Source organism: Hemitrygon akajei, unplaced genomic scaffold (genome assembly GCF_048418815.1).
Source record: "Hemitrygon akajei unplaced genomic scaffold, sHemAka1.3 Scf000052, whole genome shotgun sequence".
Taxonomy (NCBI): domain Eukaryota; kingdom Metazoa; phylum Chordata; class Chondrichthyes; order Myliobatiformes; family Dasyatidae; genus Hemitrygon; species Hemitrygon akajei.
In genome coordinates, this window is record NW_027331938.1 from 822867 (window position 1) to 844203 (window position 21337).

The window sequence follows — 21337 nt, forward strand, 5'->3', positions numbered from 1 at the left end:
AACAATACAAAGGAGAAAAAAATATTTCTGCTCAATTTTTTCAAAAGCGAATCTCACTGAAATTTAAACGCTGAAGACAAATAAAAGAATCTCATTGAACAAATATGTAATTGTCCCTCACACGTCACAAATCCTGATACGGGATATGAAGGACTCATCATTCAGTCATGATAAGATATCAGAGCAGAATGAAGTGATTCAGTCCATCGAGTCTCCTCCATCATTCAATCATGGCTGATTTGTTTTTCGCCCCAATGCCATATTCTTGCGTCCTCTTATAAAGTGCTGGAAACTCCGTTCGTGGGAGCATTTTGGTTATGCAGACGCGCAGTTTAGTGGGAACAGTGACGGGTCTCTCTCTCCAGATTATCCCCACCTTATAACAGTGTTTTGTCCACTGCCTTGCCAGCGACAGGCTGTTGTTACAAACATGCAAATCGTCAATAATCAGGCCCAGATCTCATCCGTGTTCATATTCGAGATGGGTGAGGGTTTGCCTAAATGGGAAATGCACTAAATGGCCTCTTTGTTCGGTACAACTGTATACCAGCTCATTAATACGAATCTGTTAATCATCTGCTTGCAGCTCAAAGCACAAACACATGCAGATATGGTCACCAGGTTCAGTTGTTATTCAGGCCAAACATCTGAAGAGGAAATAAATGTGATGTAAGTGACGTTGACCGTGGAGTGATGGCTGGTGCCAGACCGGGTGGTCTGAGTGTTACGGAAACTGATCAGCAGCTTGGATTCTCAAGTATAAATCTCTCGGTTTACTGAGAATGGTCCGGAATCAAACCAAAGGAAAATCCAGTGAACAGCGGTTCTAAAGGCCCCGTTAATGAGAGAACTCAGTGAGATTGGCCAGACTGATTAAATCCGACAGGAAGGCGGCAAGAATCAAATAACCACGCACTCCGACAGCGGAGAGCAAGAGAGCGTCACTGAGCACCTAACATTGAATGTGGACGGGGTGCAGCCGCAGTAAACCCCGAGCATTCACTCAGTGTTACATCATTAGGAACAGGGGTACATAAAAACGTACCCCCTGAGTGTAGACTTCCATACTTTTATCAACTGTCAGTGAGATTTATTACAGGAATGTTTATCCTAAATATCACTTCTAGATATATAAAGTATTGTTAAAAAAACACACAAACAGAATAAAACACACATATTCGTTAATCCACGCACTCCTAAGGACAATATTGAACTGATAGAAACAAGAGCATTACTAGGGTGACCAGTGGGCGTAATAAAGCACCATAGCATTTCCCCTATGACCCTGTCCTTACCTGGTGCTGGACTCCTGATTCTGTTTCCAGCGAATCCGAACATCTGAATTTTATTGTCCCTACCAGTAAGTGAACACACCCTGAGCAAAGTTCAGTTGATAACACGCTCATAAACCTGAACTTCAGTCTATTCAGCATGTAACGCCACACTCTGTTCCACAACGCTTGTGTTAAACCACATAAAAGCTTAATTTGCATGAACAAGTCACTCTTACAAGCGGTCTGAACCAGAATTAATACTACAGTGCAAGCGGTGCAGTAATTTCCTCTCTCCAGAATACTTGATCTGCTCTGGAGAGGAATCGCAACCCGCATCCTGGCGTCGTCACTTCAATTTATTGTACCAGTTAGGGCCAGTTTACTGTCAGATTATAAACTCCAGCGACAGCTCAGGGCAAAGATCGCTGTGGGTTTATTGCACAGAGACAGCAGAAGGAAGGGCGCTCTCAACTCTGATGGAATATTACGTATTTGGAATAATGATCTCTTTTGAACAGGAGGCATTCCTTTTCTCAGGATTTAACTGCGCCCCCTCTGCCTGGAGAAGACTTCAAGGTCACCCTGTTTATAACGAGCCACCTTTAACAGTAGTCCGCAGTTGGATCATTGCAGTAATGGGCCGACTGGAGAGCAGCTGTCCCGAGATAACCATCTCCCAGAGATAACTACCGGTCAATGTCGACAGCAAGATAAGGACGCTCTTCTCCTTCAGCTTATTGCTCACTTACTGGAAACAAGTTGCCACATCAGAGTAGCAATCATATGAAATTATCATCATATCCCGCTGGCGAATTTGCCTGGCAACCCGTTCACTTCACACATACATCCACCAGCTTCGCATTTATTTTAAAGGAACTTGTATCGTTCCTCGACAGAGAACGATGGGTAAAAACATTAATTTCACTGCGTTTCTTCTCTGTCAGAGTGTGCTGCTGGTATGTTGAATTAGTAACAGGGCATTCGCCCCCTCAGTCCTGTTCCGTCATTCTCTGTGATCACAGGGGACAGTGATCTCAGTGACACATCCCTGCGACACTGCAACGCTTCACTCCCTTGCCTGTCAAGAATCGCTCCGCTGCGGAATTAAACTCACTGAAAATAATCCCTGCTTCTCGTTTCCTTTGAGGAAGAGAATTCCAAACACACACAAGTTCCACCACATAGAGTGTGGAATTAGTAACAGGACATTCACCCCCTCAGTCCTGTTCCGCCATTCTCTATGATCACAGCTGGACTGAGAACTCAGTGACACGTCCCTGCGACAGTCTGCAACATTTCCCTCCCTTGCCTGTCCGGAATCTGTGCCCTGCGGAATTTAAAACATTGGAAACACCAAACTCTGATTCTCATTTCCTTTGAAAGCAGTTCCATCTCATAACAATACCCTAATCTATCTTCACCTGTTCCAGCTTCCCCTGGAACAGCAACTGATAGTATTGATACGGTAGAAAAACTAGAAATACTTGCCGTGACGTGGGCTTATTGAAACACCATAACACAGCCCAGTACAGTCCATGTTCTTACCTGGTGCTGGACTCCTGAGTCTGGTTTCAGTGAATCCGAGTATCTGAATTTTATGTCCCTAACAGTAAATGAACACACCCTGAGCAATGTTCAGATCATAAACCTGAGCTTCAGTCTATTCAGCATGTAACGCCACACCTTGTTCCACAACGCTTGTAGTGAAAAACGCAAAAACTCGTTTCTAACCTGTGGTTCGAGTCAAAAGTGCGACTTCACTGCCCGATGCAATGATTACCTTTCTCTCGAAAATTTGATCTGCTCCAGGGAGGGAGCACAACCCGTATCCTGGTTCGGTTCTGTTGGTGTCGTCCCTTTGATTTATTGTTCACCTTGGGACCAGTTTATTGCCGGATTATAAACTCCAGCGACAGCTCAGGACAAAGATCGCTGTGGGTTTATTGCACAGAGAGAGCAGAAGGAAGGGCGATTGTAAAATATTATGCATTTGGGGTCATTTAAATATATATAAATATTTTTCCTTTTGAACACTGGGCATTCCCTGAGTCCGCCCCAGCTGCCTGGAGCTGACTTGAAGGTCAGCCTGTTCAGAAAGAACCATTTTTAACAGAAGTCCGCAGTTGGTCCATTACAATAATGGACCGATTGTGGAGCAACTGGGCCGAGATAACCATCTCCCAGAGATACCAACCGGTCAAAGTCAACAGAGAGATATGAACGCCCTTCCCCTTCAGATTATTGCTCGCTTACTGGAAACAAGTTACCATGACAACCTAGAATCAGATGAAATTATGACCATGTCCCGCTGGCCAATTAGGCAGGCATTGCACTTATTTTACAAATACATCTACCGTTCCTCGTCTGAGATCGAAGGAAAAACTTCAAATGTTAAATAAACCGGGTCTCTTATTTGTCAGAGTGTGCTACTGGTCTATTGAAGTAGTAACAGGACATTCGTCCCGTCAGTCCTGTTCCGCCATTCTCTATGATCACAGCTGGACCGTGATCTCAGTGACACATCCCTGCGACCGGCTGCAACACTTCACTCCGTTGCCTGTCGAGGATCTGTGCGCTGCCGAATTAACCACATTGAAAGAAAACTCTTCTTCTCTTTCCCTTAGAGGAAAAGAGGCACTAGTTCCACCTCAGTGGGGAAAAAAAGCTGTTTCCCCTTACAGCAGCAAACATGTTCCCCACATTCCTGTTTGGAATCCAGGTGTCTCCAGCATAAGCTTAATTCATTTATGTAACCACCAGCGGATAAAATCTCCTCACCTTCATCTAAATGACAGCGAATACAATCAACTCCCCGTCTTTATCGAGTTCCAGCGAACACAGAGTAGAGGTCAGCATTGAAGCCGACGGGTAACAGCAGCAGATGCTCCCGGACATGCACTCAGTGGCCACATTATTAGGTACAGTAGGTACACAGTAAAGCGCCCACTGAGTGTAGAATTTGCTATTTTTGTCTACGGCCAGTAAGAATTATCACATTATTTGTTAATATAAATATCACTGTCAGATCTACCTCGTCGTCCCTGAAAAAACACACATACAGAATAATCGAGCGCGCAGATCCGTAAAGCCGCGCGATTTCAATGATAATATTGATATGGTAGAAATATTAGAAATACTGCCGTTAGAAGTAGGCTTATTAAAACACCATAACATTCCCGAATACAGTCCATGTTCCTACCTGATGCAGGACTCCTGATTCTGTTTCCAGCGAATCCGAACATCTGAATTTTATTGTCCCTAACAGTAAGTGAACACACCCTGAGCAAGGTTCAGTTGATAACACGCTCATAAACCTGAACTTCAGTCTATTCAGCATGTAACGCCACACCTTGTTCCACAACGCTTGTGTTAAACCACACAAAGACTCACCTTGCTTGAATGAGTCTTTCTAACTTGTGGTCCGAACTAGAATTAATACTTCAGTGCGCGACATTTTACCACCTCCAGAGAGGAATCATAACCCGCATCCTGGTTCCGTTCGGTTGGTGCCGTCGCTTTGAGTTATTGTTCACCTTGGGACCAGTTTATTGTCAGATTATAAACTCCAGCGACAGCTCAGGGCAAAGATCGCTGTGGGTTTATTGCACAGAGTGAGCAGAAGCAAGGGCGCTCTCAACTCTGATGAAATATTATGCATTTGGAATAATGTTCTCTTTTGATCAGCGGACATTCCCTTTCTCCAGATTTAATTGTGCCCCCTTAGCCTGGGCTTGCACTGATGTTAAGTTGGCCCATTTAAAAGCCATCTTTAACAGTTGTCCGCAGTTGTAAACTTCGGGTAATGGGCAATGGGGAGCGGCTGAGGCGAGATTGCATCTCCCAGAGATAACAACCGGTTAAAGTCGACAGCAAGCTATGGATGCCCTTCTCCTTCAGTTTATTGTTCACTCACTGGAAACAAATTGCAGGATCACAGCGCCATCATTTGCATTTTAGACCATTTCCCGCTGCTGAATTTGCCTGATATCGCATTTACTTTGCACGCACGTCAATCGTTTTCAATCAGTGAGCGATGGAAAAACTCGAAACATTAAATTCACGGTGTCTCTTATTTGGCAGAGGTTCTTGCTGGCATATTGAATTAGTAGCAGGATATTCGGCTATTTTTATTTGAAGAAAGAACAAGCAGGATAGAGAGAGGTGAATACGTTGATGTTGGGTACTTTGATTTTCGAAAGGCCTGTGACAAGGTGCCACACTTGAGGCTGTTTAACAAGCTAGGAGCCCATGGTATTACAGGAAAGATTCCAGCATTGATAAATCAGTGCCTGATTGGAAGGAGGTCTATGGTCTTATGGAAATGCAGCTTCCCTGGAGGGGGAGGAAAGAGGTGGAAGAGCCAGTGGGAAGACATGGTTTGTCAGGGCTGGAGGGGGAGGAAAGAGGTGGAAGAGGCAGTGGGAAGACATGGTTTGTCAGCTCTGAGAACGAGTTGAATGGACCATAACCTTCAGACTGAATCAGAAAACCATTCTGAGGGAATTGGAAATGTCAGAAGCAGGGGAGATGTGATCACATGTGTTGAGGGCAGGGGTTGTGTCTCCATCAGACCCTCAGTGAGATGGTTCAAGTGACAATGTGCAGGGAAATGTGCAGATGAAAGCATAGTGTTTGGGGCCGGTTTAAAACACTGTTTCTGACACAGTGAGAGGGTTAGCTTTGCTGTAAGGAAGCAACATTAATCGAAGAAGACTAAGGAACTTCATCAATTGCCAGTTGTTTAGCTGAAGTGTCCAATCTGTATGTTACCTTGACAGAAACGGATATTCGCAGTGGTGACAAAGGGGTTCAGTCTGGTTTATTTCAAATTGGAGAGGGATGTGGAGTTTTGAAATCAATGCCTTGTGGTGCCACCATCTTTAATTCAGCTTGTTCGGAGTGGTGGATCTCACAGCACGGGAACAGCCTTTGGCAGGCCTTACCTGTTCTGACCATCCACTCACTGTCTGCACTGGTCCCATTTATCAGCACTTGGTTCATAGTCGACTGTATCACGGCAGTTTCAATTGTCATCAGGATTATTCCCTGGATCACGTCTTGAATGACGGATCAATATGAGGTACTAGCCAGTTCTCCCGGAGTTTGCTTGTGGCTAGGCTGGTCACAAGTATATTGGTCAAGGCCCCAGCAATCTCTTCACTTGCCTCTCTCTGTAACGTGTGGTATATCCCATCAGGGCCTGGAGACTTTTACGCCTTAATGCACTCTAAGAGACCCAACACTGTCTCCTCCCTTACTTCAAAATGCCTGTGTATATTTGTACTCTCCGCACTGATCTCCCTATCCTCCTTGTCTTTCTCCTTGGTAAATATTGATGTAAGTTACTCATTAAGGACCTCACACACAGTCTCGAGGGCTCTGTTTGATTCGACCTTCCTGAGCTTTACATACTTTTCCTTTTCCTGCTTGACTAAATTCATCACTTCTCACGATATTTAAGGTTCTCTGACGCTGCCGATCTTGTCATTTCATCATACTGGAATATACGCGTCCTCTACTCCGTGCAGATGGACTTTAAACACCCTCCACATGTCAGATGTGGACGCCAGTGTTACGAAGGATGAACAGCTCTGATGGACAGTAGGGTACAAATTTGCCCATGTCCCTCCCCTTTGGAGAATCACAAACCATTACTGTTGCTATGCTGCTAATGAGAGAGAGAGAGGTGTAAGAGAAAACATGCTGGAATTGGAGCATCTGCTACAGATAAGAGAGAGATAAAGCAGGTGAGTGAGACTTGTGGATCCACCATATTATGACTTCTGAAAGACATAGCTTCTGAGAGGGTTGTTTACCTTGTACCATTCTGTTCATTAAAATTCCTCAGTGGACAGCTGGAGTGGGCTGGTTTGATGGACAGAGCCATTCAAAATTGATGGACAACTGAGACCCCGTGAGAAGGGTTAAAAGTGAGGTCTGGGGAGACTCCCTTCAGACACACCTGGAGACACACTATTGAGCACTGCTTGAGTGTTGGAACCCACGTGAAGGTGTGGGGCATCGGAGACCGAACAAAGGGATCGGTCAGTTTATAGCAGGTCATGGTGTCATAGCAGGACCGGTGGGGGCTTGTGTGTGTGTCCACTCATGCCAGAGTGCCGAGTCCACCACAGAAGAACGGTCTAGCTGAAGGACAGAGGGGTCATACCTGAATGGCCACAACACATCAACGGATCAGGAACGTAAATGAAGGTTTGCCTGCCTGTAGCTGTTACATCTTTCTCGCTCTCTCTCTCTCTCTCTCCAATAATTACAACACAACGACCAACATCTACCTCAGCACGTATGAACTGAACTGAACATTATATTCACATATTACAATTCATTATCGACTAGACATTGATAGAGCTTGTTTATTATTGATTATTATTATACCCACACTTTTAGGTTTAGTATTGCTAACATGTATTATATATATATATGCATTATTGATATTGATTTGTGTATTTTACTAATAAAAACTGTTTGAAAATAGTATCACCAGACTCCAACGGATACTTCCTTCTCTGCTGGTTAGACACCCAGTTACGGGGTACGTAAGAAATTGGGGGCTCGTCCGGGATTTTAACTTCTAATTGGGGGTCCAGTGAATTTGGCTATAAGTCCATTATCTGATCTGGTTGCGTAGGTAACCAGACGGGAAACAAAAGAGATGGAAATAGACAAATTTATAAAGAACCCCACTTTGGAGGCATTGGAGAATGCCAGGAAGTTGGAATTGGTGAGTGTTGCGAGACGATTAAATCTCTCGGCGGTGAAATCGTCGATGAGAAAGTGGGAGATACAGAGGGCCATAGCCCAGCATTATACATCCAAGGCTGTGTTCGCGCTTGATGAATTGAACCTGTTCCCTGAGAAGAAACCAGTTGATGGGACGGCTCAGTTAGAGATGGAAAAAAATAAGGTTGGAGATGAAGAAGAGGAAAATGGAGTATGAGATCCTGCTAAAGGAGTTGGAGGCGAAAAGGGAGAAAGAAAGAGCTGAGTTGGTTGAGAAGGAGAAGCAGAGGCAGCATGAACTTCAGATGAGACAGCTGGAAGCAGAGGAGGAAGAAAGGAAAACTGAAAGGAGGAAAGAGGAAGCTGAAAGGAGGATGGAGGAGGAAGAGAAACAACGGCAGTTCGAGAGGGAGAGATGGCAACAAGTGTGTAGCGGGGCAGACCGACCGGAGAAGTTTAATGTTAGTAGGGAGTTTAGGTTAGTACCTCCGTTCGAGGAGACGGACGTTGATAGTTACTTCTTGCATTTTGCAAAGGTGGCCGTGAATCAGAAGTGGCCCAGAGATCAGTGGGTGGCGTTGTTACAAAGTGTATTAAAAGGAAAGGCTCAACGGGCATATGCGGCATTGTCCATAGAAGAGTCTGAGGATTATGAGGAAGTAAAACAGGCTATCCTTCGGGCCTACGAGTTGGTACCTGAAGCGTATAGACAAAAGTTCAGAGATTTAAAGAAACTGTGGAATAAGACGTATACAGAGTTTGCCTATGAGAAGGGTGTGCTCTTGGATCGCTGGTGCGCTGCAGAAAGGGTGGAGGAGGATTTCTATCGTTTAAGAAATTTAATTCTGATTGAATAATTTAAAGGTTGTGTTTCGGATAATATCCGGACGTATCTGAACGAGAAGACGAGTAAGTCTTTAACGGAGTTTGCCAGGTTAGTAGATGAATAGGCCCTAACCCACAAGACAAAGTTTCCCCCAAATAAGTGTTACCAGAAAGGCAGTAGGGACGGTAGAGAAAGTCCACCGGCTAAGGTAGAGAATAAGCCGAGAGCTAGTGGTAAAGGTAAGGAGGAGGGCAAGCAAGCTGGCAGGAAGTTTCCTGGCTTGACCTGTTATAATTGTGGAAAGGTTGGTCATATTGCATCTTAGTGCTTTGCTTCTAAGAAGGAGACAGGAAAAGGGAAAACGGCAATCCCTACAGGTTGCATTGAGTCGATCAGCAGATCGATGAGGGAGGTCAAGGTGGATAGAGTACGAGAGGGCCGTCAGAAATTCATATCGGAAAGGACGGTGTCTGTGAAAGAAGGAGAAACCCCAGTTCCAGTGAGAATCTGGAGGGATACTGGGGATGACCAGTCATTGATCCTAAGTAAGGTGCTAGATTTCGGTCCTGAAACTGGAGAGGTGGTATTAAGAGGCATAGGAAAAGGGACAGAAGATGTACCTTTGCACAGGATCATTTTAAAATGTGACCTGCTATCTGGACTTGTTGAAGTAGGGGTGCGGTCAGAATTACCGAGAGACGGCGTGGACGTCTTTCTTGGTAATGATTTAGCAGGTGGTGACGTGTGTTCAGCAGTGAAGCTGACAAGTCAGCCTGTGAGGGCTGAGGACCCGCCCCTGGATTCTAAGATTTATCCTGCATGCGCAATCACTCGCAGCATGTCGAGAAAGGCGGCTGAGAAAGAAGACAGTTTAAATGAGTCCAGTGTTGATTTGGCTGAGACGTTTTTATCGACCCTGTACCTAGAGGGGTTAGGGGATGGTAAAGCGGAGAATAGGGAGGTGGAAGAAGTTAAAGGAGAGGAGGTAGATTTACCCTTAGCCAAGAGGGAATTTATAGAGGCACAGAGTATGGATGAGAAACAGATGAGGCAGTTAGAAGGTCCAGGGTTGGACACGGATGATCTGTCTGGCTTGACAGAACTGTTTGAAGAAGTAGAAAATTTTAAATGTGTTCCCGATAATGAAAAGCCCTAGATGAAAAGGATGCCATTACCTTGAAGGAGTCTGCTGGGTTAGCAGATGAAGTTGTTTTAACCCGCAGGGCTGAGTTTACTGCGAATGAGAGTTGCCCAGAGAGTAACTGGGAGGATCAGGGGAAGTTACAATTTGAAAAAGGGGACAGGTCTTGGAAGCCTAGAAGAGGCAGATGTCCCGTTTGCTTGTGTTCAGGTTGTTGAAGTACTTGTGGAGTCACAGGATACTGAACTTAGTGTTGAAGCTCAAAAAATGTCTTAGGTATCTGATTTAGTTGAAAAAGAATGCTGTGCTTTTGGGTCAGATGGACTTGGTTTAGTGAAGAAAGGGTTAACAGTACCAGTGGAAAGTGAGAATTCTCAGTTGTTTTCATTAAAATGTGTGTTAAAAGTTAGTGAGGAGATGAAAGCTGGGCATGTGAATATTATTGAAGGAGAAGGGGAAGGTGTTGTTCCTAAATTGAATAAAGAAAATTTAAAGTCTGGATTGGTTTTAGAAGCAGTAACCAGGCTGAAGGAAAAATGGCTTGTTAACAAGGTGCCTGTGAATCAATTGCAGTTTGTTTTGGAATTTAAAGGAAAACAACTGCCTGATGTTATTCTAGGAGGTGATTTGGAGAGACAGAACCAAAAGTGTTGTTTTGACGAAGAGGGATGTTAAACTGAAAACTAATAAAGGGTCCTGAAGATAGAATTATTGACTTGCTCAAAAAATAAAGAATTGTGTGGAAGTTCAGAAAATGGGCTAAGTTTGGAAAACATTGGTGATAAGATAACTCCTATGAAAGGAGTATGTGAAGGCCTATTCCACACTGGTGAACAAGCTAACCATGTGACAGTTAAGTGGAAAGGGGCAAAGGTTGACCAGGTGCCACGTTGAATGGCAGGATCTGGTTTTGAGGGAATTTGACAAAGCATGTGAATAATCAAGACAACACCATGGAATATCGACTGTTGGGTTTGAAAGTAAAATGGAGGTTGGTATTTACACAAACTTCGGTAATGTACCACAGTATAGTTACACAAGCATTGGTTCACATTTTGTAGTGTGCACTTGGGCTAGGATCACAGACCTTTGGTATTTTGTTTTTGCTGACGAAAAGAAAGGAGGTGGGCGGTTGTTGGATTGGAGTCTGATGCTACAGGAATTTGATGCTGAGATACGACATATTAAAGTTGATGCTAAGTTGAATGTGTAATTGTATCACCTTTGTAGTTAAGAACACTTCTGTATTTTTGTTAAACTCTGTAATCCCTTAAGACGCTGTATTAGTTCATTTTCACACTAAAAATTCTCAGAAGAATGGGGTTGTTACGAAGGATGAACAGCTCTGATGGGCAGAAGGGTGCAGAGTTGCCCATGTTCCCCCCCCCCCCTTGGAGAATCACAAACCGTTACTGTTGCTATCCTACTAATGAGAGAGAAAGATGTAAGAGAAAACATGCTGGAACTGGAACATCTGCTGCAGATAAGAGAGAGATAAAGCAGGGGAGTGAGACTTGTTGATCCACTATATTATGACTTCTGAAAGACTTATGGCTTCTGAGAGGGTTGTTTATCTTGTACCATTCTGTTCATTAAAATTCCTCAGTGGACAGCCGGAGTGGGCTGGTTTCATGGACACAGCCATTCAAAATTGATGGACAACTGAGGCCCTGTGAGTAGGGATAAAAATGAGGTCTGGGGAGACACACTGTTGAGCGCTGCTTGAGTGTTGGAACCCACCTGAAGGTGTGGGGCATCGGAGACCGAACAAAGGGATCGGTCAGTTTAACTCACAGTGTCATAGCCGGGCCGGTGGGAGCTTGTGTGTGTGTTTCCACTCATGCCAGAGTGACGGGTACGCCACAGAAGAACGGTCTAGCTGAAGGACAGAGGGGTCATACCTGAATGGCCACAACACATCGACGGATCAAGAACGGATCAAGAACGTAAAGCAAGGTTTGCCTGCCTGTAGCTGTTACATCTTGCTCTCTCTCTCTCTCTCTCTCTCTCTCTCTCTCTCTCTCTCTCTCTCTCTCTCTCTCTCTCTCTCTCTCTCTCTCTCTCTCTCTCTCTCTCTCTCTCTCTCTCTCCAACAATTACAACACAACGACCAACATCTACCTCAGCACGTATGAAATGAACTGAACTTTATATTCACATATGACAATTCATTATCCACTAGACATTGATAGAGCTTGTTTATTATTGATTATTATTATACCCACACTTTTAGGTTTAGTATTGCTAACGTGTATTATCTATATATTTGCATTATTGATATTGATTTGTGTATTTTACTAATAAAAACTGTTTGAAAATAGTACCACCAGACTCCAACGGATACTTCTTTCTCTGCTGGTTAGACACCCAGTTACGGGGTACGTAACACCAGAAACAGTTGTCTCCCATTAACTTTCCATAGTTCTTGCTTAGCGAATTAGTAATTTACCCTGATCCAATTCTTTACTCTCCCGCAAAGTCTACACTTTCCTTCTCTATATCTCTCTTAAACTTAAGGAGTTCTGCCCTAACCATTCACCCACCAAATGGTCGGGTATCTAGCTAGCATAATTACCCAACATCAGTTTCAGTACAGCTCCTGCTTTTGTTAGACTATCTACATTCTGATTTAAGATGAAATCCTAGATAGAAAAAAATAGTTGAAGCTAGTGAATCGGGCAGCTTTTAAAAATCAAAAGAAGGCAATTAAAAAGGAATAGGCAGAGAAATTTGAAATATGAAGGCAATCTAGCTAATAATAGAAAATAAGATACCAAAATGAAGTATCATGATGAAGCACAGTAATGTATCATATTCAAATGTGATTAATATGCATAAAATCTAACATGCTCCGGTCTCCAGCGTTTCCACTAAATTACTATTTTTGCTGCTGCGTGGATCAGCCATTGCTCTGAGCCAGAAATTTTCACACGGCCTGAAAAAAAGGGCGACATCTTTGAAGTGTGTGTTTTTGTAATGCACAGCTATGAATATTTAGAATGGACTGACAAAAAATATATACTTTTGTCTTTATCTATTAATGGAAGGATATGATAAATTATAGTGCAACAAAGAAAAACTCTCAGATTCCACGAACTTTTTTCCAGCTGCATTATGATCCATCTGCGCTGCAACAAAGGCTCCGTGACGCGAGCATTTTAATCACAGCGCAGCCGCACACCGGCGCAGCTCAGAAGGAACAGTGACAGTCCCTCTCTCTCCAGGTTACCCCCAACTGCGTTGTCAGCGACAACCTGTTGTTGGAAACAGGAAAGTCGCAAAAATCAGCACCACATCTCGCCCATATTCAAATTCGTGATAGTTGAGGGCCCCTATAAATGGTAAGTGCACTAAATGGCCGTGTTATTAGTTACAACTGTACATCCGATCATTAAAGGGAATCTGTTAATCGCGTGGCAGCAACTCAAAGGATAAAACATGCAGATATGTTCAAGGGGTTCAGTTGTTGTTCAGGGGAAACATCCGAATCTGGAATGAATGTGGTCTAAGTGACCTTGACCGTGGAATGATATCTGGTGCCAGACAGGGTAGCATGAGCATTACGGAAACTGATCATCTCCTTGGATTTTCACGCACAATTCGCTCGGTTCACAGCGAATGGTGCGAAAACAAAATGAAAGGAAATCCAGTGAGCAGCAGTTCTGAGGGTGAAAACGCCTTGTTAATGGGAGAGATCAAGGAGATTGACCAGACTGATTAAATCCGACAGGAAGGTGACAGTAACTTAAATAGCCATGCGCTCCAAAAGCCAGGGTGCAGAAGAGCGTCACTGAACGCCGAACATCGGATTTGGACGGGGTACAACCGCGGTAAACCCCGAACGTACACTCAGTGGCCACATTATTAGGTACGGGAAGTATATAAGTATTGCCCACTAAGTGCAGACGTCCATAATTTTAACAACTGCCAGTGAGATTTACTACAGGATTTTTTAATTTTAAATATCACTGCCAGATATACACCGACTTTGCTCACAAAATTCTTCCTTTATCTCCACATTGTCCAGCACACAGGCCCGCTCTACTTCGACCTCATCCTGATCAAGATCCTTTTCACTTGTGAAAACTGAAGCAAATTACTAACTAATTAGTAAATTAGTAACAGGGCATGCGCCCCGTCAGTCCTTGTTCCTTCATTGTCTATGATCACAGCTGGACCGTGATCTCAGTGACACATCCTTGCGACCGTCGGCAACACTTCACTCCCTTGTCTGTCCAGAATCTGTGTTCAGCGGTATTAAACGCATTGAAAGAAAGCTCTGCTTCTCTTTTCCTTTGAGGAAGAGAATTTCAAAGATAAACCAGTTCTCGCTTAGAAAAAATAACCCCATCTATCTCCTTTTGCTTCAGCTCCCCCTAGAGTAGCAAACATGCATTCCTGTTCAGAATCGGCGTGATGTTCATTATCCCTTGCAATGGATCTATTCATTTATCTAAACACCAGCGGATAAAATCTCCTCACCTTTATCTAAATGACAGCGCATACAATCAGCTCCCCGTCTTTATCGAGTTCCAGCGAACACAGAGTAGAGGTCAGCATTGAAGCGGACAGGGAACAGCAACAGAGGTCCCGGACATGCACTCAGTGGCCACATTATTAGGTACAGGAGGTACATAGTAAAGCGCCCACTGAGTGTAGAATTTGCTATTTTTGTCTACGGTCAGTGAGAATTACCACATTATTTGTTAATATAAATATCACTGTCAGATCTAGCTCGTCTTCCCTAAAAAACACACATACAGAATAATCCAGCACACAGATCCGTAAAGCCGCGCAATTTCAATGATAATATTGATTTGGTGGAAATATTAGAAATACTGCCGTTACAAGTAGGATTATTAAAACACCATAACATTCCCGAATACAGTCCATGTTCCTACCTGATGCAGGACTCCAGGGTCTGGTTTCAGTGAATCCGAGTATCTGAATTTTATGTCCCTAACAGTAAGTGAACACACCCTGAGCAATGTTCAGTTGATAACACACTCATAAACCAGAACTCCAGTCTATTCAGCATGTAACGCCACACCCTGTTCCACAACGCTTGTGTTAAACCACACAAAGACTCACCTTGCTTGAATGAGTCTTTCTAACTTGTGGTCCGAACTAGAATTAATACTTCAGTGCGCAACATTTTACCACCTCCAGAGAGGAATCAGAACCCGTATCCTGGTTCCGTTCGGTTGGTGCCGTCGCTTTGAGTTATTATTCACCTTGGGACCAGTTTATTGTCAGATTATAAACTCCAGCGACAGCTCAGGGCAAAGATCGCTGTGGGTTTATTGCACAGAGTGAGCAGAAGCAAGGGCGCTCTCAACTCTGATGGAATATTATGCATTTGGAATAATGTTCTCTTTTGATCAGCGGACATTCCCTTTCTCCAGATTTAACTGTGCCCCCGTAGCCTGGACCTGCACTGATTTAAGTTGGCCCATTGAAAAGCCATCTTTAACAGTTGCCCGCAGTTGTTACCTTTGGGTAATGGGCAATTGGGGAGCGGTTGTGCCGAGATTACCATCTCCCAGAGATAACAACCGGTCAAAGTCGACAGCAAGATACGGATGCCCTTCTCCTTCAGTTTATTGTTCACTCACTGGAAACAAATTGCAGGATCACAGCGCCATCATATGAAATTTAGACCATTTCCTGCTGGTGAATTTGCCTGATATCGCATTTACTTTACACATACAGCAACCGTTTTTCATCACTGAGTGATGGAAGAACTCGAAAAATTAAACTCGCTGGGTCTCTTATTTGTCAGAGGTTGTTGCTGGCATATTGAATTAATAGCAGGATATTGGGCTATTTTTATTTGAAGAAATAACAGTCGGGTTAGAGAGAGGTGAATAAGTTGATGTTAGGTACTTGGATTTTCGAAAGACCTTTGACAATGTGCCACACTCGAGGCTGCTTAGCAAGCTAGGAGCCCATGGTATTACAGGAAGAATTCCAGCATGGATAAATCAGTGCCTGATTAGAAGGAGGTCTTATGGTCTGGCAGTGGGAAGACATGTTTTGTCAGTTCTGAAAACGAGTTGAATGTACCATAACCTTCAGACTAAATCGGAAAACCATTCTAGGGTATTTGAAATGTCAGAAGCAGCGGAGATGTGATCGCTATAGGGAGAAGCACTGTCGACGTTCCCGGCCGAGACCCTTCGTCAGGTAATTCCAAATTACCCGGTGATTAACAGATGTGAGACACGTAACAGGCGTCGACATTCAGCAAGTCATTGTATTCAGAGGAACAACTGTCATGGGCCTGTGGCCTTATGAAACAGATAAACAGTCTACAAATTCTCATTGACACGATGTCTGACGCCGAATAAGTAAATCTCGCCCGTATTCGGTCTCACCAACTTTATTTCCTTCTGGTTGCAAAGGTAATCCACATGAATTGTGTATTGTTTCCTCAGATGACGTCACTGGTGAATAGAAGAGGACGGTTGACAGGGAATTCACACATGAGAAGGACAACCATCGTTGAAGAAGCCACCTCTCAAAACATCTCTTACTTTTTATGTGTGTAGAGGGTTTCGTATGTCACTGCGTATGTTAATCAAAATGGCTTCTTTGTTATGTAACTGCAGAGAGAGAGCTTTCTCTGGCAGCTAGTTTGGGTTATAGTTACTGACCATGAGACTGGTATCCATTTGTTAACCAATTGGGATATCTGTTATTGTTTCTTGTGGGTCTGCGAGCTGTGGTTTCGCGGTATTTGGGGAGTCGTAGAGGAGATCGGGAGGAAGGCGGACGGTCTGGAGGCGCTGTGGTCGATCACTGCGGGTGGTCCCAGGCGCGCGGGTCGTGGAGGTCGGAGAGGATCGAATAGCGGACCGCAGTCTTCGATGGTTGAGCTCCAACGACTGTGCACTGAACCCTGATAAGTTCTGGCACATTTTTCTTTCCTTTCTTCTCTTTGATATATATTGTATCGCTATTAAACACATGGTCCTAGTAAGATATATGAAGGGTATTCTGTAAAAGTACCTGGTGTGCGGTTTGATAGTGTGTGTGTGCGAGATTTTGCTCAGGTGCACGTCACAGCATCCACGTACACAGGAGGCGCGGTTTGGTGGGTGGACGGAATTTCCCCGGGACATACACCAGCCGATTGCGTGAGGGTTACATTTACAACCGTTGTCCATGTCTCCCCCATATGTCTGCCAGGTGTCACATCTTCACTCCGGGATATCACTGAAGATCGAGACTCATTTTGTATCGAAGCCGCTGAGTTCTCTCACCTCAATCCGGACTCCTACATCCAATGACGTCACCCTCATGGGTTCACCACCCTCATGCTTCCACCAACATTCGCCCTCTCAACTTTGCCCTGCGATATAGAAACATTGATACACAGAAAACCTGCAGCGCATTGCAGGCCCTTCGGCCCATAAAGAATGAACGAGAGTTAAATGTTAGAACCCCAAAACCCCCTCCCCAGCTCTCCCCCCCACCCTCCCCATAAGCGGCAGCGCGCAACAATCACCTCTCCGTCCCCAGCGGCAAAAATGACATCGGCACCCCACCGATCACCGATCAACAGCAAAGACACAGACTTGCAGTTACCCCGAAGTGTTCGCCTTTCACCCGGTATTCGATATTCCACAGGTTCTCTCCCTAATCAGGGAGGAAGAGGGGCGAACATTTTCCCACCTTGACGGGAGTGGCCACCCCGATGCCCGTTTCTACAGCCAGCAGTTGCCAGGAACCACTTCCTCGCCCTCCGCCGCACACCGCGGTCACAGAGGCACAAGGTGCATTTGGACTGCGCGGGAGGTGCGGGTGTGGGGGGTCCAAACATGGGCTTGTAGAAGGGATTTTCCAGGCACTGGGAAGTGCAGAATTAGCGGTCGGGTTTGTGAAATAAACAACAATGTAGCGTAATCAGGGAGTCATGGGAAGTATAATAACACATTGTGGTGACCAATACTCAGTGAATTATCAAATTCTCACCCAGACCATGACCGTGAGTAGAACATTAATACCAGGATGACGTGTTTGAGGTGTCTGAAATGTTGACAAAATGCAACACGCGGTCGGTGATTGAATAAACACGCGGATGTCTGATGGGATTGCAGAAGGTGCATCCTTTGTTGTTGAACACGTGTCTCTTCAACGCTGTTATTCTCATGCATTATAAGCGGCTGGTGCGTGGATGTGTCAAGGGCGCTCAGGTAAAATGGCTCCGAGTTAGAATCGCCTTCCCTTTCCGCGTCCATGGTTGCTATCTGACCAATTGACTCTGTCCTGGATTATATATTTTGCATCAGAAAACATGTTAAATCCTATTCAACTCAGATGCTCCACCATAGCGCAGCTGGTTGCAGTTAACTGGCCATTTTCAGATCATATTGAATAGAAACTTCAGATCACCATTTCCCCCGTACCCTGACTAACCCATCACTCAAAAACCACGCCAGAAGTTCCGGATTGGCCAGAAGCTTTGATGCCATTTTCCAACCTCTCTCCTTAGTGTCCAAAGCTCATTCAAACTATCCGACCTGAATATCGTCTGAATTTCAAACCCACTATCTCTTCGTCAGAAATTAAAAGAAAAAAGATTGGCAACAGACGGTCTAAGGAACTTATTCCTTCTTTCTGACTGACTCCCTGTGCTGAGGGCCGTGAACCCTGTCTGCAGTGCAATCAGAGGCTGTACATCTGTGCTCTTGTCCAACCAAGTCCCCGCAAGTCACCACGTGGTTCACTGTGGTGACGTCATCATTGGCAAATCCTAACTGCAGCTGACAAATACTCATCAGTTAATTGTTCCCAAACCACGTTTATACGAGTTGCAATTTCATTAATGACTTACTTTAATCCATAAAGGATATCGGGCGGACTGTTGAAGTTAACGCACTTACATTTCCAAAGTGAACTCAGGTCGGTCAGTCGGCAGATAGAGCCTGTTCCCCTGCTTCAGGAGATCTCGGCCGATCAGACTGCAGCCTCAGACTTACAGTTGGTGGGCATCAGAAACGGGCGGACACGACTGCACTTTGTGATAACTAACACCGTAACTGCCATATCTTTGCCAGCTTGCAGAAGTGAATTGGAGACGTGATCCAGAAATCGTTTACGTGGAGTTTCTATGCTCTAGTCTAAGAGACACCACACTGAAACAAAAAACAATCTGTTCTGAGATTCCCAATCTGTTTAATCAGTGCTTGCATTCAATGAAAGGCAGCTTTGCAAATATGGATATTTCGAAGACATTGTCAAGGGTTAAACGAGCTCACAGAGGTAAATTGAGGAAGAAAGCAAATGGCAGAGGAAGTTGGCGAATATTGTTTTGTACTTGTGGGAGAGCAGGTGCGGAGAGAAAGCATTTATTTATAAGCACGACTCTTGGATGGGAACCAGAACTTGTTTACTCTGAGAGTTTCCATGTTCCAGTCTGAGAGAGACCACACTGAAAAAAAAGTCTCCCCACAGCTAAAGTTCTAAAGATTCCCAATCTATATAAACTCTGCTTGCCTTCAACCAAAGCCGGCTTTGCAATTGTGAATGTTTAGAAAATATTGTCAAGGGTTAAAATTCGGTTCTTTGCAAAAGGGCGCACAGAAGTAAAATGAGGAAGAAGGTAAATAGCTGAGGAGGTTGGCGCATATTGTTTTGTACTTGTGGAGAAGGCGGAACTTTGTGGGGGAACAGGGGCGGAGAGAAAGCAGAGTCTAAAAGAAATTGACATATGTTCACAAGCTCGACTCTTGGATCTGAGTATCTGCAACAGGAGGTTTCACAAGGTCTGACAATGGAGTGTGTGGAACCTTTGGTTTAGTGTGTGTGTGTGTAATGCAAGATGGAGTCACAGGCGGGAGGGTAATTAAGCTTAGTAACAAGGGGAGGAGTGTTCGCTGTGTGCAGGCGGTTCTAGGTAGCTCCGAAGTAGATTGCAGGTGGAACTCATGTGTTTTGTTTTGAGAATTACAGAAAAGAAATACCCCTTCAGCATACGTCATGAAATTTGGTATCTTAGCGGCAGCAGTACAATGCAATGCAATATGATATTGAAAAAAATACATGGGGATAAATAATTACAGACAGAATATATATAAATGTTTATGTATATATGTGTGTGTGTGTGTGTGTGTGTGTGTGTGTGTGTGTATTTAAATTTAAATTATAGAAAAGCACAAATAATTTAAATAGTGAGGTAATGTTCATGGGTTAAATGTCCAATTAGTAATCGTATTGCCGAGGGGAAGAATCAGTGTGTGACTTCAGGCTTCTGTACCTCCTAACAGATGGCAGCAGTGAGAGGAGGGGATGCCTTGGGTGCCGGGTTTCCTTTCCGACGGATGCCCCCTTTCTGCGGCACCGCTCCTTGAAGATGTCTCGGACACTGCGAAGGCTGGTGTCGATGAAGATTTTACAACTTCCTGTAGCTTCTTACGACCCTCCACAGTTTGCAATCATCCTTCCACCACCCCCGATATGGCACTGCAGCCTGTCAGAATCCTCAGCACGGTACATCTGTGGAGGTTTTCCAGTGTTTTATGCGACAAAGCAAGGATCTTCAAACTCCTTATAAAAATATAGTCGCATCAATGTGTTGGGACCAGGTTAGATCCTCAGAGATGCTGACGCCGAGGAATTTAAAATTGCATATTTTCTCCACTTCTGATCCCCCTGTGAGAATTGGCCCGTGTTCCCTCATCTTACCCTTTCTGTAGTCCACAATCAGCCTTTTGGTCTCCCTGACACGAAGTGCAAACCTGCTGCTGTGACATCACTTAACCAGCAGGTGTCGCAGCAGCAACACCTCCCTGTATTTCCCTGCATTCATTTGACCCTCTAACATTACAAGCCTTTCATGGCGCGCTGCAGCGAGACATCCCCACAGCGTAATATAGCGACCACCATGCTTCACGGTAGGGATGGTGCATTTTTGATGATGTGCGGTGTGTGGCTTTCGGCAAACACAGCATTATGTCTGATGGGCAAAAAGCCCAGTTTTGGTTTCATCAGAACATAGAACCTTCCCCTAGCTGACGTTAGAGTCTCCCACATACCTTCTGGCAGCTCTATGTGCGATTTGATGTGGCTATGTCTTCTTTTTCAACAGTGGTTTTCTCTGTGTCGCTGCCCCATAAAGCTGCGACCGGTGAAGCACCTGGGTAACAGTTGTTGTGTGAGCATTCTCTCCCATCTCAGACACTGAAGGTTGCAACTCCATATGTCTCTTGGTGGTCTCTTTCCCTTGTCCCCTTCTTGCGCGGTTACTGCGTTTCTAAGGACGGCCTGCTCTAGTCAAATTTATAGCTGTGCCATATTCTTTCCATTTCCTACGTTTGACTTAACTGCACTCCAAGGAATATTCAGTGACTT